Genomic DNA, 23,528 nt, shown 5'->3' on the forward strand with positions numbered 1-23,528 from the left:
GAATCGGACTTATCTGTGTTCCTCAACGCCTCACATACCACTGATCAACACAGACTGTAAAAGAGGGATCTAGACATCATCTGTTTTTGGACTCCCATTCCGAAGCCACGATTTAGAGCCACAAGAGAAGAGGGTGAAATTCAGAAATTAGGCGCTAATGTAGCAAGCTTAGTTAGCAAGGCTGGTCCACTGAGTCTATAGGAATTTCTTTTACTTATGTATTAATCACATTATTTTATTGCATGATGCCTTGGTGCCACTGGATTTTTAAACATGTTTCACACTCATACTATAAGACAAATGGTGGGGGTCTAGTAAGGAAGTTGAGGGAAGCAGACAACTCCACAGGAAGAATCTTTTGTAAACATTGGGAGGTAGCAAGCGAGTGTGAACCTTAAGGTGTGAAACAGCTGTGTACTGCCTTTTGTTCCTGAAGAAGGTATTTAACTGAGAGCCATGCTAGGCTCAGGAGACTCTGCTGACCGTCTGCCCCGCAATCATGCAGGCTCGCCACAAGCTTGGGTTTTTATGTTCTTTGAGTTTTTGATTAAAGAATGCTAGCTACCGCTCACCGCTCGTCTGCAGGCTTTATTTAATGGAAAACTTCCACAACAGAGTCTATAGCTGAGCTGCATAGACACAGATACTGGTTATCTAGTGTTAAATAACATACAGATGAAATACTGAATTTTCCCTCAGCAAAAATGTCTTGCATTTATTGAACCACAAAGCATCTTACATGTAAGATAACTGCAATTAAAATGCTACAAGAGGCACTATTGCAACAAATACAGGTGAAGGGTCTAGGTCATCGAATCAAATTAGCTGATGTGAAGTCTTGGAGACAGCTAGCTGCATAGCTGTCAGTTATTAATGAGTGGATGCGCCTGATAGGACAAATGTTAAGCCTTAAAAAATTTAAAATGATGAGCTAGATAAAAATTCCACTGCAAAGCAGTTGTTATAAATGGGAAAAAAACTCTAGGCACAAAACCTTTCCTTGTTCAAGGCTGTAAACCTGTTTATGTGTGGCATTTTAACACGGGAGTCTGCACGATTTTCGAGCCAGTTTTTCAGCTTCTTTTTGCACAGCGCAGTGGTTTCATTTTCAGATGTCATCTGGTGACAGCACCAGCTGTTATGCACTCAAAACTTTGGCTTTAGAAAAATGTATGAAATACAGAATTTATTTTTCTACTTTAAATCTGTGTTATGTTCAAATGAAATTGTTACATGAAATGAAATGAATTTTATGTCACAAATGAGCACTTAAGATTATTGTGGATTTTGCTTGTTGTGTGTGCTGAGATCTTTTGTCATTTTGCTGGCAAGTGGGAAAAATTAAAATGTTAAAGACTCACTGTGCAAAGTTGAAATTGTGTTTACCTGTTTTTCTAATTTCTTTGTTATCACTGGAGGTTAACGATGATTAAAATGACAAACTTTACCTGGAAGACCTAAACTAACCTCAGGTGCTGCTGATGCTCTGCGCCTTCATGAAGGAGACTCTGTCCTTGTTTCTGTGAAGTCTGCACAGAATGAACCATCTTGACCCACATCCTCCTACTCTTACTTCTCCCATTTCCCCCCCACCCCTCCATCTGTCCCTTCCCTCTATGTGTTTGCTCAGTCTTCTCCACAGTTGTTTTTCTCCTTGAAAACTGTAAGAAAAACGGGTAAAATAACTTCCTACCCAATCGGTCTGGGTCACTTTTCTCTGCTTCAGATTTACAAAACAACAAGAAACTGCTTAAAGTATGAAGAAGATCACAACTGACACGGCTGCCGAGAAAGAGAAGCTCACAGTTGCAAGCAAATCTCTTCAAGCTGGACAGATCAGGGGTTGAATGCAGATGTCACTATGATATACACACAACCAAATGTTGTTGGAATAAAAGCCAGAGGCCATACATGCAGTACCTGCAGAGAGATGACACCGCGCCGCTGGCTGCCCGCGGGTTGCTTGTTTGCTGTGAATGGAGATGTGATGAATACAGATATGCTGTTGAAAGTGTCTGGGACTGACCTTCTGTGAAGTGGATGGAAAAGTGTGACTGTGTGACTTTAACACATCTCCAGGAGAACGCTGAGACCAATCTGTTTCAAGTAAACAACCTGAGCATTTCAATGCAGACTGAAAGTTCTCTATGAATGTAAAATCAATTTCCCGCAGTGGCTACAGAATGAGGGATTTTTCTTTTTATGCTCTTCAGAGCGGTTGTGGTTTATTAAATGAGAACAAAGATGATGAATAGTTTTTAGAATATGTGTGACCAGTAGTCATGCGGTGAAGGTGATCTGAATGGTTGGTTGGGGAGACATAGGTCACAACCCGATGAGACAGCTGGTTCTCTCTGTATTTGAAAAACTTGCAGCATCATGAGAGAGTCCAAGAAGATTAAAGCAGTGCACTTGTGGCCAAACCACAGTGGCTTCGCTATTAGGTGTGAAAGCTACATTTAACTTAAAATGCTGGTATGAATACAATACAAATACATGCTCATTACATATACTGTTTGATTGTTAGCAAAGGTTGCAGCTGTTCCATTCTATAGCTCACTGACCAGAATGACTGAATTTAGTCAGTGATTGATGGTGAGAGGACCAATGCTACAGGAGTACGTCTGCATGTCTGTGCCTTTAATTACACAGCATTGTTATCACTATGGTATAATACATAAAATCATATATAATCATATTTGATTCACAAAGTATTTTTATTGTAATAAAAAATGAATAAGAAAGTTTATTTGAAAATAATGAAGTTTAGAATCGGTCATTTCATATTATAGCATAGCATATCATAGAATAGCATACTATAGAGATTGACAGACCACGTGACTTTCGCGCATCCCATGCTGGGTACTCGTGGCAAAACAATCAAAGCAATGCATCAAACGCAAGCATTTGCAGCACCGCAAAACGTTCATTCTCCGGTTCTAGTACCTTCTTGCTTTTTCTTTGTCCCCCAAAAAAGTTATGCACAAAACGGAGGAGAACAATGCCGGTCCGTACAAAGACAGACTCGATGAAAAGTCAAAGAAAAGATACGAGGAAAAAATCAAAGGAGTGAAAGGGTTATACCCTTACGAGCACTGACCTTTGTGGAAATGCTTCGAGCAGACTAACCTGTGAGCTGGAGTGTTCTGGGACATTATATTTGGTCTTTAAATGGCTGCAATCCAGGCCATCCGTCGCCTCTTTGTTACTTCGGAAACATGGCTCGAACAATTTCTCTTCAACGACGTAATCCGATAACAACTGATCTCTTTACTCGTCAGCTTCCCGTGGCTGTCATGTGACCGGCTATTGCAGTTAATAATACAACAGCTTCTTGCCATTTTTTGTGTTTCTTTTTATCGCTGTGTAACTGATTTCAATTGAAAGCCTGCGTGCGCTAGTACCTCTTGCCACGAGTTCCCAGAATCCTTTGCGGTTTTACCCCTGAATGACATCACATTTTCAATCTCTATAGCATAGCATAACATATCATAGAATAGTATACCATAATATAGCAATTATAAGGAATAAAATGGAGGCAAGATCAGCATGTCACAGATATGCAGTCTATAATAACATTTATAGCAGTATATAAGTAAGTCTTTAGTGACCAATACAATGATCAATAAGAAGAAGATACTGCGAGTCAGAATTCTCCACTACTTGGATCATTCCACTACAGAGTAGCCCCTAATAGCACAAGCTCCACCATCTTTTGTCTTTAACTATGAGGTGTGATCTGTTAGCAAGTTCCTGTCAGAGGATCTCACACTGAGCCCCAGTTGGTACATGGATAACAGCTCCAGTATGTCTTCTGAAACCAGGCCATTAGGGACTTATCAAAGATAATTTCTTAAACAAATCGAGAGCAAGGGCAGAGTCATTACAAGTGACTTAATATGTTCACTTTTCTAGGTTCTTGTGAAGTCTTGCTGCTGCATTTTGAACAATTTGAACACTATTCACTGACTTCTGATAGATATCTCTTATAAGATCAGTACAGTAACTCAGCAAAAATAAAAGCATGAATCACAGTCTGAATTCATTCAGTATAATAGCAAAATCAGGGAAACTTTACATTTTTTTAAACATTTTTTTATTAACAGTAAATTCTGTTTTTTATGAAGTGTAAACATGGGCTACTGCAGTATAGTATATGGACATTACTGCCAATAATTCGTGTCTTTCCTAACAATAAGAACACGATCTCTTCATCAGCCTGTTTGTTTCTTAGGATTTGAAGCATGCATTTACATTAAATGTCATCTGAGGCCAGAAGACTCCACAAAGTACAAATCTGAGTGTTACGTCATTATGAAATGAGCCCTTCAAAAATAACTTTGTGAAAGGATGTCACCTTTCTTTGCATAAACCCTCTTTAGATGAGCTCCCACTTTTAATTGATGTGATTATAATTAGATCAATTGATACACTTGAAAGGTAATTACATTTGTTTATGCTTCACAATACAATTAGCTTAGACTTAACACAGTTACAACCCCCAGTAATGAGCGGTACAGCCATATGTGCACCAATATGTTTTAAGGCTCCACTTTTAATACACTGACGAAACAGCCTGATTCTCTATTCAATACAGAGACTATAGAGTCAAATACACCAGCTGATGCACAAAGGACTAAAAGAATAAAATAGTTAACAATCGAGCAATTTACTGTAGTATCTGTAGCAGTCTTAGATCAGGCCAAGATTATTATTTTCCTTATTTTAATGTATAGTTTGGGACTATCAGAGGTGACAAAGTCAGGAAGTGGGATTTGGAAACCTGAGTGTAGCCTTCATGCTCCTTCTCTTTGACTGTGCTCTGACTCTGTCCACTTGTACCATAGATTTATGGCTTCCACTGTCCATAAACGGGACTAACTGTGGTAGTATGGGGACCAGGTCAATTGGAGGCAGAGTGTTGGAGCTGTCACAAGAACACTGTGTTTCATCCACTCTGTCCATCACATTAAAACAGAGGGGCCTTGTAAAAGACACCGAGGCAGACGAGATTCATGGGAATAATGAAATGATGGAGGCGGCGGTGGGTCGATAAGAGGAGTGGCAGGCGGGCAGATTTCAGCTGAAAATACAGGCACTAATATAGAGAATGCAGAAATGATTAATTAAATGAACAAGACTGAATATTTTATTGTTTCACTGCATTGATTGTTTTCAGACAAATATCCCACTTGTGGGCTAATAGAGCTGTGCAGAATTTGGCTGACAGGTTACAACTTAAAAAGTTCATGAAAAGTATGTCCTACAGGACAAATGGTCCAGCTTCTGACTACTAAAAACTAAATCATTCTCCAACAATTATTAAAGGCTGAAGTTCTTGCTGGGGACATGTGCATGTGTGCACAAAAGGAGATTTTGTGACTACAGAAGTAAATCATACTATATAGGCTATATAAACACAGAGAGAATGAACTGTCTCTTCACTCAGTTCCTTGGATGGGCTCACTCACTGATACTCACTGACAGTTCCAGTGTCTTTTACTGTAGTTTACATTGGTAGTCCTTGTTCTGCCCTGCAGCCTGAGTGAATTCACTGTAGTGACACAGGAACCAGCTCACAGGGGAAAAGCTGCAAACCAAGACAGTGAAGTTATGGCTTTGTCCCACCACAGCATGACAACACTGACAGGATCAGAGAAAACAAGTTGGCGGCCTCGGCTTTGGTGGCTGCAAGCTTGTTAAAATAAGGGTGTGAAGACTGTCTGCTAGTAAAGCAATCAGGTGCTTGTCTTAGGGCTGCTGGCAATATACCCAGGTAGCCTCCCTAAGCTAATTGTGTGTGTGGGGGAAAACACTGCATACTCAATGTGCTCAACACACAAATTAAATCCTGAGCAATACTCACATCTGATTCTAGGAACATTTAAAAGATCTCCACCTGATGACCTCAGAGACCAGGAAACAGGAAATATTAGTTATTTAAATTACACGTACAAGAACACGGGTCATAACAGAGCAGAACATTATTTGCATTATTCCACATTTATGCTCATTATTTTTATCTTTGAATGTTTACATTTTATTTATCAGTTTATGCATGCATGTATAACAAATATAACAAATATCAAGCATATAAATTGTACACCATATTAGTGTATGATGATGCTATCTTGTGGTGGAAAGCTTTCTGGAAAGATCCAGTCAGATAATTCTGACACTTTTGGGCATCCAACATCAACATCAACATTAACACTTACTATATACACAAACAGTCTAGACTTATCTGTCTGGTAAATTTCCTAAAAATTCTCTGTTGAAAATGATCACAGCAAGAAGGTCCTGAGTTCAATTCCACCATCAGGCCGGGGTCTTTCCGTCTGGAGTTTGCATGTTCTCCCCGTGTTTGCGTGGGTTCTTTCCAGGGACTCCGGCTTCCTCCCACCGTCCAATAATTGGATAATCCAAATTGCCACTAGGTGTGAATATGTGAGTGCAAATGGTTGTCTGTCTCTGTGTGTTAGCCCTGCGACAGACTGGCGATCTGTCCAGGGTGTACCTCGCCCTTTGCCCCATGACAGCTGGGATAGGCTCCAGCGCCCCCCGCGACCCTGAAAAAGGATATGCGGAAGTGAATGGATGGAGAAAAACATTGTCTTAACACCTGAATGCCAATGTGCAAGGATAAAGATGCTGCCATGTTTAAGAGTTTAGCGGCAAATTAGATGAAGTGAATTTAAATCCTAAGTGAATTCTTGCCTCTTCCAAAAAAACAACAAGAAAAAAAACAAACTTACAATAGAGAGTCAGCTCTGCTTTTATTGATGGCAATATCAGATATTAGTAATTTTGAAAATTTACCGTCTGTCTGTGCGCTGCCTCTGCCTTTCAACTGCCTAAATTTCTTGCTCCGTCTGTCATTTATTTATTCGTGTTTGTCTTGCGTCCCCAGCCTCCCCTCTCTAGTGATTTCTCGACATTACTCTTTTTATTTCTCCATTTTGTCGCTTCAATTTTTGTTTCATCTATTTCCATCTCTGCTTTTCAGCATCAGCTGTTTTGTCACTCACCATTTTGCTGCCTCAATCTTTTCATGTTTCTGCTTTAGTGTTTCTCCTATCCTGCATGAGTGGAATTTAATGGAAAGACATCAGGCATAGCGGGTATGAGTGCCACCGCTTCTGTTTGTTTTGTGCGACGGAGGACAGACGCACCAAAGGGGACAAAGTTGACGGACTTGACGGACTGATAAGGGCTGTGACAGTTTTCGCTATTTGTTTTTGTTGTTGGGAAATACAATATAGAAAGCAAAAACAGAGTTTATAGATCTAACGAGCTTGAAAGTTAATATTTGGTGTGAACATCTTTATTCGTCAACACAGCCTGAGCATTTCCTTAAGTAGCTTTAGGAATAGTTCTTAAGGCTTCTTGAAGGACATTCAAGGCTGCTTTTACTTTGTTCCCTGTCAAAATGATCCCACATTACTTCAATAATGTTGAGGCTCTGTGGAGGCCAATCCATGACTGATAGTGTTAAACCTTTCTATCCAGGTATGCTTTGACTGCACTGGCATTTGATCCATGTGTGGGATTATGATATTATTTTATGCCATGTTAGACCCCTAATTAAAGATTGTGAATTATTATGTAGTTTCAGTTTGCATTATGCTCCTGAACTAGAAGAAGGTGATAATTATTACATTTGGTAAACTGATTTGCATTACATTAGACTGTTGATTTATTGTGAATGAATGATATTGTTTTATGATGCATTATACTGCTGAGTTATAAGAAATACTGTTCACAGAAAGTCATCGTCTCATTTGTCTGATTAGAAGAGAACAGAGCATACTGCCCCATTTCATCAGGAGCAGATAAACAGGGAGCCAAGGTCGTAGCTTAGGCGCTGTGTGAGAAAGAATGTTTAGGCTCTGATGATTAGGTGGGGGCCACTAGAGGCTATAAGAGTTTGATCAAGGCTCCACCATTTTGAGATCTGATGCTGTCTGTTGTACGGTGTCCATCTCCCACGCGTGTGTTCATTAAATCATCGTTTGACTTGACCCGGCCGGACCAGTGTTGTTATTTTGGTTTTCCTCTTGTATCCATTCCCAATATTTGAATCCGTAACAGTTTTGGGGGCTCGTCCTGTGGTATTGGGATGGAAGTTTTGGAGGCTTGGACGGTCCGAGGTGGTCAGACGGGCAGACATTATCCGGCAATCGAACTGAGTGGACAGGCGCCTTTATAAAAGAGGTAGGCACAGGCCTGTTGATTTTATCCGAAGTGTGCTGAATTGGACGATGAAATTAAATGTCTATTCAGTAAAAGTTGCCGGTGAGTGTCTGTTTTGATTTTGATGAAAAATCTCATGAGTTTTGAAACTTGAAATAAGCTTAAAGGTAAAAATACTGAGTTAGAGTCTCAGGTAAAGGTAAAAATACTGAGTTAGAGTCTCAGGTAAAGGTAAAAATACTGAGTTAGAGTCTCAGGTAAAGGTAATAATACTGAGTTAGAGTCTCAGGTAGATGGATAGGGAATTGGTCAGTTTGGGAGTTAGAGTCTCCATTGGTCTAAAGATTGCATCTGTGTTGGTCATGTTGCGAGTTAGAGTCTCCATTGTCAATAACGTTGCATCTGCCTCAGTCATACTCTTGTTTTTGGGTGTTGTCTGTTGTTTAAAAGTATTATAAATTTTGTTAGAACGGTGGTTAGAGTCCACTAAGAGGCGCATAGCCCGGAGGTTACGCTCCCTCCTGGCCGCGGACGCGCGACCTTGACCTGTCGGCGAACAGGGTTAGTTCAGTTGGCTTGACTGTGGGGTACAGGGCATCCTGGAACAAGCTAGGAGTTAGAGTCTCCTTATCTGCGCTTTTTTGGGCACTGTAAATTGACTTAGGGACTTTAGAGATCAGGCCAGATACAGTTAGAGTCTGATACTGGTTAATTGATTACAAAAAAGTTGGACTTTCTTCGGTTGGACCCGTTATCTTAAATTTGTCAAAATTGTGTAGGCGCTAAAACTTTCAGGCCTGAGAGTGATTGTAAATATAAGACGTCTTTGTAATATAATAGAAAGTTGAGTGTGAAACGAGGCTGTGTGTGACGACAGTGCGCTGCAGCGCTGCGAGCTATTTTTAGATAGTGTGTGAACATGCAAATGAGGTGGCTGCTGTGAAGCCCATAGAGGACTTCCTGTTTAGCGTGTTATTGAGTTTTATAAGTATAATTTGCAAATAATGATACATGCCTGTAATTAAAACGCTGATTTTGCTGATTACAATATTACAAATAAAGTTTTAAATCACTACGGTGAATGTTTAATGTTTGGCTGAGTTTTGATATGGGAGAGACGGCTTCGCAGCTGCTGGGGGTAAGTGACCGGAAATCTGCATGCCCATAAAAGGCAACTGCCTGACTGTGTGAACTATGCACCAAGAGAGAGAGTAAAATCTAGGTGGATGAATTAAATGGATGTTGTAAGAAAAATAGTAAATGAATGTTTTAGTCTCTTAATACAGGTGGATTTCTCTCAACCAGGAGACCTGAGTACAGCAGCAAAAGGATAGATTAATAAAATTGGGACGACACACATGCCAAGCTCTGGCTCAAAATTTTACAGGTTGACCTATCACTTTGTCCCCACCCGAAAAAGAAGCTTAAAGGACATCTTCTCCTCCAGTTATCGGCTACCATCACTGGAAATTTTCAGGCAAGTTTTTCACTGAATTGTTTTTGGCACCATGTGTCCCTGAATCTCACAAGCAAGCTCTAATTCCTGGCTGAAGACATGGAATGCTGTTATTTAAGGTGGGAAATCAAAATTTGGGAAACAAAATTAAAAACACACACAATTAGAGAAATGTCTTGTTTGAGAAAAAAGTTAAAATAACCCACCCACAAACGCACATACACGCAATGAAGAAACAGCTTACACTCATGAACACGTGAAGATTTTCCAGCAAGGTTAAAGTAGCAAAACTTAATATACACCTGATGTTAAATGATAAAGTCTATCCACTACTAACAAATAAACTCTCTGGGTTGCAGGACAACAACTTGACTTCAAAAAGACAGACACTGGTAAATCACAAACCAGTGATGAAATAATAAATTTAGTGGTTAAAAGAGTCGAATTGTGACATGTTTTTTTTTTCTGATTGAATAATACAAGAGATTACTGAATGAAATAAAATTCCTTTTTTGAATTATTAAACATGATCTTAAGAATTTTAACGTGTACCTGTGTTGTCCTGTCAACTTGGTGGGTTATGAGTTGATTATATAGTGAGAAAAAACAAAAAAAGGGGGGGAGAAGGCTGACACAGGGCCTGGCCCCTCTCTGAATAACACAGCCAAAACAACATTATTTTCAAACAACATCATTTTCCTGTTCGTCTGTTTTTGTTTTGTTTTTGTTTTTTCTCTTTATGCTTAATTACAGGCTGCTTTGTCGGCCCGGAAAGCCGAGGCTGACCTGGACTCCTGCTCTCCCCTCTACCATCTTGGCTCTCCCTTCTACCATCTTTGATGTGACCCTGACTAAATGCTACAGCAGCTGGACCCACAACAACAGCCTGAGAATGTCAACAGTGCTGCAGGAAAGAGATCTCATGCAGCGGAGACGGAGAACGTTAAATCCAAGGCCCGTTTCACTACACGGGGGAGATTTCCAGACAGCTTCAGCTGACAGAGCTGTGACGAGACGCCTATTAAGCCCGGATGAAAGGTGAGGCCGAGCAAAAGAATGCTGACCTTAACAACTCTGCATTAAACCTGTGCAGGACAGTGATGGACCAACACGGAGGATCGGGCAGCAAAGAGGGCGTGCCAGAGACACGAGGAGTAACTGAGGTCAGAAGGCACCTCAGATTGGACAAAAGCAGCAGAAGAACATAAGCTGAAGGCACAGGTGTCGGGGCTCGGTCAGGAGCTGACCTGTGAGAAGAGCCGAACAGCAGAGCTGCAGAAGGCCGTGGAGCAAAGCAAGGAAAACATCAAAAACTTCAATCTGACGTGTACGGAAAAGACTCGTGAGGTTTCTGCCCTCAGTGAGAGCTCAAGACATCAGAGCAGAAACTGAGCATGGCTCAGGAGGAGCTGGCTGCTAATCGAACCCATCAGTCAGGCTTAGAGTCCCAGATACAGGACTTGAAATCAGCCCGGAGCTTGCTGGAGCAGGAGGTTGTCAAACCTGACGAGAAGCTCCAACACCAGGAGCAAACCCTGAAAGACCTACAGAAGCAAAAAGGGTCAAGTTAAGGAGGAGCTGGACAAGGAGAAGATGCAGGACACTGGAGAAAAGGACTGCCTCAATTGGGGCCAGAACCAGTATGGAGAGAACTTTGGGCAGCAGCACCAATGGACCCAAACGGACTGAAAAGGAGGAGAGCAGGACCCCAGAGCACGCTTCAGGCCATGGTTTACCCAGAACACCAGAACAGGAAAGTGATGAACACAAACACACACACACAAACACACACATCTACATACACTGACTCAGAATCAAGAGAAACACACATATGAACACATATGCACTTGTTGATTGACTGAGAAATGACACACACACATGCACACAAATCAAAATGCTGATTCAATTCACGGAGAAGTGATCCACACACACACTCACATACACACACACACATACACATGTTTGTGCAATGAAGAGTGATACACACACGCTGATGCAATGAAGAATGCTTTACTAACAAATGCTATGCTGATACGCAAAATGCTGCACACAAACGTCCAAATACAGAATTTGTTACAACAACAAGAAGCCATTGATTGTTAATTGGTTAAATGCATTTCATGTCACCCAGAGGGCATTTGTGTAGATTTAGGGGACAGGGTCTAGAGCAGTTTGGTTATGAAAACAATGTCTGTGAGTGATGTCTGTTTATGGCTCAAGGCCTCAACTGAATTGTTTACTGTGCTTCGCACAGCCTGATAAGGAGCAGTGGTACAGAGTGAAAATGATGAATTAACGGTGTGAGCCTTACTTCGGAGCACCACATTTTTGTGATTGAGATTTAATTGAAGGAGGAACACTAAAAAAATAATAATAAAAATAAAAATAATAACAATAATAAAATATAAAATAAAAAGAAGAAAAGGGGGCCAGCCCTTGGATTTACGTAAGCATCCCACATGTATTTAACACAATTGCCTCAGGCTTTAAAGATCTGTACAAAATTCAACAGGAAATCATAGCTTCCCTGTATTTCCTACATTGTTGGCATGCTGGTGAGTGCTGTTGCTCCACAGTAAGAAGGTCCTGGGTGCAAGTCCACAGTCTGGCTAGTTTGCAGTAGTCTCTCTCTGGGTATTCTGGTTTCCTGCCACAGTGAAAAGTCATGAAGCTATTAGAGTTAGGTTAATTGATGATTCTAAATTATCCGTGAATGTAAGTGTAAATGGTTGTTTGTTTCTAGGTGATAGACTGGTGACCTGTTCGGGGTGCACCCTGCCTGGTAACGTATCACTTTAGAGTTATTTCCCAGCCCTCGTGCAATTAGGATAAAGATAGGAGGATGGTAGTTGTTGTAGACCCATTCAATTTTTATGGTAACCAGAATTTAGACTTTGTTGAGCCGTAGGCAATATGAAGACAACATGCAGTATTTAAGGGACCGAGTAGAATTTGGATAAAAGTTAGTGAATAGTGTTGAAGAAATGACAGAATTGTGAAGGATTAAAATATTCCAGGAGCTTAACTTACTCCATCTGAACATGTCTTAATCGTGTAATATGAACTCAAAATGCACAGGTTTACTGAATATGAAAAGGTTGTGTTGATTTAACTCAGTTGTTTAAGTTTCTACCAAAGCAAAACATTTGTGGGCAACTAGTGTCCACTATTGACTGTAATAAGTCCAACATGTTTTTGTCAGTGCAAAAAGAAGTTACGGTACCTGTATGCTTACACAATATTGTCCCGAGACGGAGAAAAACTTTCTGGTGAAGTTTTGGTTGATTTTGGGTTTTGCTTAACACTAGGTTGATTTTATCAGTGAGGTTTGGATTGTTTTCTTTCTCTAAGAGAGAGAAAGATGGTTTTATGCTTGGACATGTTTCCAACGGGCCCCAGTATTTGTTATTATATGAGTATTTTATTGGTTACGTTTGTCTTTGCTTTTGTTACAGTGGACTGAAATAAGAACATCTGAGAGGAGTGATCCACCGGTGGTGATATTTTGGTATTTTGTGAGTTCCTGATTTAACAAATCAGCTCTTTAATCCAGGCCTGAGAGATTGAACTTTAAAGCGCTATAAAACATGATTACTAGAAACAGTTGCAAAGTATTTTTCTCCATAATTATAATGGGCTCTGGAGAAATTCACTTATATGGGACATTGATCACATGAGAAGTCCTGAGCCTAAAAGGATTGCAGCGAGTCAATCCAGTCCAAAAAAAACAAGGAACTGTTTTCCTTTAAAATGATGACGTCATCTTGCTGGTGATGGAGGCTTGATTAGGTTGCGTGTGAGACTCCATTATCAGCAATATTTGGTATGAATGTGTGTGAATGTATGCATGTGACTGGACCGTGATGGACTGACGACTAAATGTTTAAACTGACTTGACACTGAGACAAAAACGATACCGACTTTAGGATTAGTAAATGTCTACAAACAATTCACCAAGCTTGTAAAAGAAGGGTGGATGTTTTGTCTCGCTTTGTTTTGTTTTTGCAGGAGTAGGAGGACAGAGACTAGGGGGGGAGGCTGTAGCTTCACATGAGTGTGAACTGCAGACTTAACCCTTTGGTTGCTAATTTTGAGCTACTGATGTTTCCATTAAGAAAATTGGGTTTTATTAGCTGTGTTTCGATTAATGTATCACTTTATATTGTTGGGAATGTTAAATGCTAAAGTGAAGAGAAGCTTTGATTTCACTCATGACTGAACATGTTATTATTAACCATAGCGGGCCACTGTGAAAAGTCAATCAATTTTGATAGAAAAAGCAAGAAAAAACTCTATTGATACCTACACAGCAAATCCAGCATGTCCAAATTAACACTGTCAGATTTGATTTCAACACTTTTAAAGTGTCTATATGGGTCCATACCAGAGAGTGTTAATTTGACTCTTTTTGGAGAGTTGGTACGTTAACTCTGATTTAGTGTTAAACACCAAATCTCTCTGGAGTTGATAATTTGGCACTTGGTGTTAAGAGTTTATATATTAACTCTCAAAGAGTATTTTAGTTTAGCTACGTAGGAGTTATCTTCTAATTAATTCTAAAAAGCGGGAATTTTACTGTTCTGAACTTCTAGAAATTTCTTTTGGAAATAAACATTTACTAAAAAGACGCAATGGTTTTTGAAAAACATTTATTCTGAACTGTGCACCACAATTTCAAAACATTTTCTGAAAGATGTAACAGTGTACATGTTCTCACTTTCATTAGAATTTCGTTTATCAAAAGGTCTGACATAGGTGAGCTGGTAAATGCAAATAACAGCATTCTCATCACTTATTTCAATAAATACAAAATACAATATGCATGTCCTTCATTCATCACTTTGTGGAACTTCAACGCACTTCTGCTCTCCCCCATATTCCATCTTCACAAGCATATCCTATGTGGAGATTGAATAAAAATTAGTTGACACTAATTAATGGCACAAATCAATTGCAGCACAGTTAAAAAAAAATAAAATAAAAAAAAAAGGAATCCTTTTTGAGCCATTACTTGTGTAAAGTATTTTCCCAAAAGACAAGGACACAGACAACAGGTAATACTGAACTAAATGTAAAACCTCAACCTTTTTCATTTTTACCTAAAACCGTGTGCACAAAACTCTGGAGGAATCTAAATGCTAACGTAGAACTCAGTCGGGACTCGGAACATCTGCTACTGCTGTTTGCTCGTTTTTTATGGGAGATCGTTTTCAGGCTTCAAGTAGCACTATTATATCAACATTTCACATTCTAGACATTGTTTTAAGTGTATTTGACCAAGAAATTTGACTGAAAATTCACATGCAAGCTTTTTTCAAGGCTGTGGTATTTGCCCGCAAACAATACCTTTCAGCTAGCTAAAACAGAATATTATGCTATCACCGAGCAACATGGCTAATGCCTTTCACACAGCTTTGTCTCAACTCCAAAGAGCCACAGAAGTAAAAGCTAATAACAATAATTGAAACAATCTTTGAAAACATGACTTACCAAGCATGGCAAACAACTCAAATATGTAGAGCAAAATGTTTTGAAACGGCTTCACTTCAGCTTCGATTGGAGCCTATGGTGCTGGGGGCGGAGTCTGTGAATTTACTCTATTGGTGTCATGACACCTCCAGATTTGAAATAGAAACACTCATTTTTAACACTCGATTTTAACTACTATCATTTTACACCTGAGAGTTACATTAAAAGAAGGTGACTCTACTTAGAGTAAAATTAACTCTAAGACTACTAACACCAAAACATTTAACACTTTTGAATTTGCTGTGTATGAATAACAGGGGAATGATAGACTTGTCACATTCAAAATAGAGATATGTAATGACAAACCTTGGTCCACGTCATTTAGGTTCTCCATTGAAATAGTCAATGATTTAGAAAAGTAAGATAGAACCGACAGGGGCATGTGGTGCTGCACAAGAACAAGAGCAAAATAAAGAAAATTATTGTGTTTAGCTTTGATAAATTAAAATTAAAATGTACCATTACACTCCGAGGATCAATATGAAATTCAATATATGCTAATTTTGTATGAAGTACATGGCTGATAACTGTTCTGTCCTGAGCTTTTGTTTTTACAGCGCCCACTTGACCACACCAACAGTTTCTCGCCAACAAAAGCGGGTACTTGCAAAGAATAGGGAGGAATATCATCAGAAGTGGGAAAGGTAAGCCCCGATGGGGGGGATAATGTAACACACCCAAAGAAAGATTTTAGGTCTGACCAACCGTCTCAGTCGTGGGCAAAACGATGACAGTCAATAAAATTCTAAAAGATAATTTAGTGACAAAAAATATCAAGAGATAAAAGATAAAACAGTCCAGTGTCCCATTCATGAATCAAATAAAAACACACAGTCCCAAGGCCAGAGCCAGCTATGCCACACGGCCAGTTGCACTCCACATGTTGCCTTTAACAGGGGTAGAAGTTGTCCTTGGAGACCCACTACCCTGCAAGCATATAGCCAGTGATCACTCCAGCCTCTGCAACTCTGCTGCCTTTAGGCTGTGGCATATAATAGGCCCTGGCCTGCACAGAGAGATAAAATGACACCTTCAGTATAAAATTCATAGCGCAAAACCCATCCATCCCAAACATATCAGATTATCACATTACATACATGCACAGAGAGACAAAATGACACAGCAGTGTTTGTAGTGTGGGCTATGAGTAGACCAGTGTATCAGTGCAATCAAGTACACCTGCCTCTAATTAGTCCAACCGCATTCCAGCCATTGGCTAACCAAAAATGTGACACACGTACAAAAAACCACTCCCAACCCAGTGCAACTTGACACAATAATATGGAGCTGAATTAACACAGGCACACTAGTCTACCATGTTACAATAACACCATTAATTTCACGTATGGTCAAATTCTTAAAACTTGACCCCAAACATGAAAAATTCTTCAAACATTTAGAGACAGAGTGGAGTTCTAGATAAACATAATGCAGCAAACCACATAAGGATGGAGCGTTGGAATCAATAAGATGGTGAAATAACACGCAGGAAAAATGTTGATCATGTTGATTATGTTTATTCTAGTGTGCAGAGATTGGCTAATCTGACCAGGAAATGTTATAAATGGATTGTCGGAACAATCAGCGTTAAAATCACCTTTGACAGTCCAGACTAAGATGGCGTTGGACATCTTGAGGGCGGAAAAGGGTTGGTGTGACCAAAGTGTGGTTTGGCTTGTTGTATGTATATTTGATAATGATATAGCTCTGGATGGACCAGTTACCAGGGCATGGAAGGAGGACAGACTCATTAAATGAGGAGAAGGAATTTTCTGGGATTGGAGATCATGTGGGTGAGTGGTTGACTAAAAGCCTGCATAAAATAAAAGCTGTCGTTTGTTATTGATTGGTAATAGATTGATAATTGGCCACATTTATAGCTGTATTGACTTGTTGTGGATGTAGTCTACTTCATGTTTAAGCACTCTAATTAACAGATTGAAAATAGTGACATTAAAGGAAGAACATGCAGCACCACCCTGTCAAATGCCAGTGCCGGTGGGGCTCAGTGATGAATCAGGTGAGCTTCATGGCTGAATCAAAACATAGAGGCCCCTGCTGTGGTCAGTGAGGGATAAAAAGGGTGTGTTTTACTGTTATTTTAGCATCAGCATTATTGTTACATCAGAATCATATAACAAGCATTGCATTGAACATTTATTGAAGCTATTGACATATTAACATTTGTATTACAGTGATTGTTATAACCCCATGTTAATCTTCTATCTACAGGTGTCAAAAGTAGTCAACAAGTTCATGTTGAAGTGAAGTTCATAATAATACAGGTTTTGTTTGTAGACGATTGTGAAGACGCAGGCTCTGGGCGGAGCCAGGTGTTGAACAGATCTAACATGACAATTAAATTGATTTCATTCCCTAACACAGAATAACAAGATTGGACCAACGACACTGGATAGGAGAAAGTCTGATACTTTCTAAGATATGAGCTCACTAACCTTGTTTTTTAATTTTCTAGCTTAATTAAATGGACACATGTTAGAATTAGAAATGGCTAATTTGTTTTTTATGTCTTTTATTAGAATGAGTGGTTTTAATCATTTTTATATATATCTTGCAAATGTGCTTATAATGAGTTGGCACTCGGTCTTTTGAAGGTCATAAGCTTCGTTCGGCGATAGTCCGGACTGATAAAGTGTAAGAAATGCCTTGAGTGCAGCGGGCTAAATGCAAACACGCTTACACACACATACACTAAATTAGGATAAGTCCTTGGGACATTCTGAATATTCTAAACAAATTCTGAATCACCAAAAGATCAGTAGACAGCAACATTAGATTGTTAGAGCTAGGAAGAGAGGTGTTTTGGTTTTCTGTCTCTTACAGAGAAAGGAACAGACACCAGACGAGGTCACAGATATACGAGGATCCTTGGCAGCAAAGACAGACACGGTGACTGCTGAAACATCAACGGGGTTCAAGTGTCATGGCATTTTGGGCTCCAGTTAGTCACCTCAAAAGGATGGATCAAATAAACACAGCAATAACCACGAAGGGGTTGACGGAAATCCAGGAACACCACACCAACGACGTTCGAGAGGCTGTTGGTCATAAGGAGAACACCTTTCTGTTCCTTTTCCTGGGGAACACAGCTGTGATCCCAGAATACACAGATCATTGTTTGAAATCGGGGCAGAATAATCCCCTGATCTGTGCAACGACTGAAGGGTTGTCTAACCCCTGAGGTTGAAGGAAACAAGAGCAGAGGATACCCGACTGGAAGACACTGGTGCCTACAGCCATAAAATAAAGGTTAAAAGCTCCTCGGACAGAGGTTCTAGTCTGAGTACGTTTGGAGGGTATAAGGTAGCACCGAAATAAAGCTGTGGGAGAACTGGGGAGTGATGGGAGTATCATCTGTACCTACTGTTGTTGTTGTAATAAAAGTTTTCTTGCATCTGAACTGCGTAAACACAGAGGTCATCTCACATATGGTTCACCCAACAGGGGGACAAAAGGCCTCAGGAGTAAGGAGAAATGAACCCGGCAACACTGGATTGCAGGGTGTAAGTGAGCTCTTTATGTCTAAAGAGCTCATCAGGGGGAATTGTGGGATTATGATATTATTTTATGCCATGTTAGACCCCTAATTAAAGATTGTGAATTATTATGTAGTTTCAGTTTGCATTATGCTCCTGAACTAGAAGAAGGTGATAATTATTACATTTGGTAAACTGATTTGCATTACATTAGACTGTTGATTTATTGTGAATGAATGATATTGTTTTATGATGCATTATACTGCTGAGTTATAAGAAATACTGTTCACAGAAAGTCATCGTCTCATTTGTCTGATTAGAAGAGAACAGAGCATACTGCCCCATTTCATCAGGAGCAGATAAACAGGGAGCCAAGGTCGTAGCTTAGGCGCTGTGTGAGAAAGAATGTTTAGGCTCTGATGATTAGGTGGGGGCCACTAGAGGCTATAAGAGTTTGATCAAGGCTCCACCATTTTGAGATCTGATGCTGTCTGTTGTATGGTGTCCATCTCCCACGCGTGTGTTCATTAAATCATCGTTTGACTTGACCCGGCCGGACCAGTGTTGTTATTTTGGTTTTCCTCTTGTATCCATTCCCAATATTTGAATCCGTAACACATGTATTTCATGGTGAATAAAAATCTCAGGGTGCTTTACTGCATTCATAAACTTCTTCGACACCACTGGTTGAAAAATGAAACCTCAAACCACGACAAAGCCTCCACTGTGTTTTACAGATGTCCGTAAACAGTTTTTGTACCTCCCTCGTGACCTACATACATAATGGCAATAATTCAAACAAAAAACTCAAATATGGATTCATCACTGCATCAGACCTAAACGGCAAACCTGAGCCTTTTCTCCCCGTTTCCCTTCTTTAGGAAATATTTCTTAACAGGTAGATCGACTGGATGTATCAGATGTATCAGGCCCCTCTTCTGTGGAACCAGCTTCCAGTTTGGATTCGGGAGACAGACACTATCTCTACTTTCAAGATTAGGCTTAAAACTTTCCTTTTTGCTAAAGCATATAGTTAGGGCTGGACCAGGTGACCCTGAATCCTCCCTTAGTTATGCTGCAATAGACGTAGGCTGCCAGGGGATTCCCATGATGCATTGAGTTTTTCCTTTCCAGTCACCTTTCTCGCTCACTATGTATTAACAGACCTCTCTGCATTGAATCATATCTGTTATTAATCTCTGTCTCTCTTCCACAGCATGTCTTTATCCTGTCTTCCTTCTCTCACCCCAACCGGTCGCAGCAGATGGCCGCTCCTCCCTGAGCCTGGTTCTGCCGGAGGTTTCTTCCTGTTAAAAGGGAGTTTTTCCTTCCCACTGTCGCCAAAGTGCTTGCTCATAGGGGGTCATATGATTGTTGGGTTTTTCTCTGTATCTATGAAGCGCCTTGAGGCGACTTTTGTTGTGATTTGGCGCTCTATAAATAAAATTGAATTGAATTGAATTGAATTGAATAGATGGATTTCTACTAGTGGTGTCAGCGTTAATCTTGTTAAAATGACTGTTAATGCGGTTATGGCTTTAGGTCATTTTAACGAGATTAACGCTGAAGGCACTAATTTCTACATATCCTATGTCAGTTCTTTGTTGGATTTCTTTCGGTTTCTTAGGGCAGGACCTACATTTACTGTTGCAGTAGATGTTTGATTTAGCTAGCTTTTTTTTCATTCTCCAATTGTCCACTTGTTTTTTAGGGACACCCAGCACACAACGCCAAGAAAAGTTTTTTGGTGATGGGTCTGTGGGAATCAACGTGCTCTAAAATGTTCATTTTCATAGCTGCTAAAGTGTGTTATCTTTGGAATGTTTCACAGATTCAACCAAAGAAATGTAAAAAAATGAGAATGTAACATGGCAGCTTAGAAACCCCCCAAAGCAAAACAAAGTAAGAAATAAAGAATAAATAAGACAAAAGAACCCCCGCAACACTTTTAAAACTTTAATCTAAATTGCTAACGTAAATGCTAATGCTGCACCCTCAAAGAGACATGACTGCATTCTTGTTTTGACAACTTTATTACCCTCACTTCAGTTTTAGAGTTTACATGAAGCACAGCTAACATATGTTCTCTCTTCTTGCTCGTGAGTTTCTACTAATCACGTTCTCGCACGTGCTCGCTGATGACATCATGAGCCAGTCTTAACTCTAACTTTTTGGCAATAGTAAAACTAGAGTAAGTCACAGCAAATGCCCCAAATAAAAATACAATTAAATGAGTATAATCCTTGCTAAAACCTTAGATCTTTTCCAGAGATGAATGACATGAAAAATTATTCTAAACACTTTTAGATCGCAACACTAACTTGACGTTCACTAAGCTAATCAGTCCAGTGCTGTATACATAATACTAAATAATACCCAGCTCCATAACTTGAACTTGTTTAAGCTGTCCAGCATTCCCATATAAGTGGAATGATTATTGTAATTTAATTTACTGATTCTTCAGAATATGCATTATAGTACCAGATCAACAGCAAATCAAGTTCCCACATGTTCCCACTTTGTTCCCACACATCCACTGTCAAAGTCATTCTTAAACAAATTACATTACTTCCAGTTGAAATGAGCAGATTTTACCCATGAAAATAATCTTCTCTAGTCATTAATGTTGATAATGTGTTTTCTAAATGTGAAATATTGCTATTGCATCAGTAGCTTGTAAGACAGATGTTCAAACTAGATATGGAAAACATTTTGTGTGTGTAATGATGTCATTTGAAATGTTGCATCTGAAACCTCCCCTCATCATATCTGTTATTAATCTCTGTCTCTCTTCCACAGCATGTCTTTATCCTGTCTTCCTTCTCTCACCCCAACCGGTCGCAGCAGTTGGCCGCCCCTCCCTGAGCCTGGTTCTGCCGGAGGTTTCTTCCTGTTAAAAGGGAGTTTTTCCTTCCCACTGTCGCCAAAGTGCTTGCTCATAGGGGGTCATATGATTGTTAGGTTTTTCTCTGTATCTATGAAGCGCCTTGAGGCGACTTTTGTTGTGATTTGGCGCTATATGAATAAAATTGAATTGAATTGAATTGAATCTCCAACCCTGAGCCATGTTCTTTCAGGGTGTTCTTCCTGTTAAAGGGTTTTTTTCCCTTCCCACTGTTGCCAAGTGCCTGCTTGTGTGACTGTTGAGTTTTCTCTGTATTACTGTATGGTCTTTGCCTTACAAAATAAAGCACCTTGAAGCTACCGTTGCTTTGATTTGGTGCTATATAAATAAAATTGAGTTGAACCGAACTGAAAATACTTGCAAAATGTAATTGTGGTTACACTCTCTCTACATATGCTCAGCACTAAGCCTCAGTACAGCAGCTTTATTGACATGTGCATGCATTAACATAACAGTCTTGTGAAAGAAAAGGGATACTGAGGTGTTCACGCTCCTTTGACCTGTCGGTGGCGCTGTCACTTGGTGTTCGCTCGCTCTGTGGTATAGTATCGCTTCCTGTTCCTGCTCAAACACAGTGGTGTTTCTGAGTAGCTTATTTGCTTAGCAGTTTAATTAACAACTTTTAAATACATTCTTTTTTCACAGTATAATCTTCACGTGCTTCATCCGAAGCACACTTTCTGTGTACTCACTACCTAATTTATAGCCAAAGTATTCACTCACTGTCTCTGTACTGTTTCGCTAGCTTAGCTCGTAGCCGACCCGTTAGCACCATGGCTACTTCACCTGTCCCTTCTGCACTTTCTTGCTCATTGTGTCAGATGTTTAGTTTCTCCTCGGCCTCCTTTAGCAGTAATGATATCTGTAACAAATGTAGCATATTTGCAGCTCTGGAGGCCAGGATTACTGAACTGGAGACTCGGCTTTGCACCCTTCTCTCACCCTTAGCTAGCCAGGCCCCTGTAGCTGGTGCAGCCGAAGATAGCGTAGGCCCCGCTAGCTGTTCCCCGGCAGGTCCCAAGCAGCTGGGGAAAGACGGCTGGGTAACGGTGAGGAGGAAGCGTAGTCCTAAACAGAAGCCCCAGGTACACCACCAACCCGTTCATGTGTCTAACCGTTTTTCCCCACTCGGTGACACACCCGCTGGGGGTCAAACTCTGGTAATTGGTGATTCTGTTCTCAGACATGTGAAGCTAGAGACACCGGCAACCATAGTCAATTGTCTTCCAGGGGCCAGAGCAGGCGACATTGAAGGAAATTTAAAACTGCTGGCTAAGGGTAAACGTAAATTCAATAAAATCATAATTCACGTCGGCAGTAATGACACCCGGTTACGCCAATCGGAGGTCACTAAAATCAATATTGAATCGGTGTGCAACTTTGCCAAAACAATGTCGGACTCTGTAGTTTTCTCTGGTCCCCTCCCCAATCAGACCAGGAGTGACATGTTTAGCCGCATGTTCTCCTTAAATTGCTGGCTGTCTGAGTGGTGTCCCAGAAACGATGTGGGCTTCATAGATAATTGGCAAACCTTCTGGAGGAAACCTGGTCTTGTTAGGAGAGATGGCATCCATCCCACTTTGGATGGAGCAGCTCTCATTTCTAGAAATATCGACAAATTTATTAAACCCCTCAAAACATGACTATCCAGAGTTGGGACCAGGAAGCAGAGTTGCAGTCTTACACGCCTCTCTGCAGCTTCTCTCCTCCTGCTACCCCCCCAAAAACCCATCTCCATAGAGACTGTGTCTGCTTCCAAAAAGACAAAAAACAAACTAAAAACCAGCAACAAACAACTTAAACATTTACAAAGAAAGAACAATACAGTATCCACATCTGAACCAAAGAGTAAAACAGTGAAATGTGGATTATTAAATATTAGGTCTCTCTCCTCCAAGTCTCTGTTAGTACATGACTTAATAATTGATCAACAAATTGATTTACTCTG

This window comes from Neolamprologus brichardi, chromosome 6 (assembly GCF_056152115.1).
Source record: "Neolamprologus brichardi isolate AB-2024 chromosome 6, ASM5615211v1, whole genome shotgun sequence".
Taxonomy (NCBI): Eukaryota; Metazoa; Chordata; class Actinopteri; order Cichliformes; family Cichlidae; genus Neolamprologus; species Neolamprologus brichardi.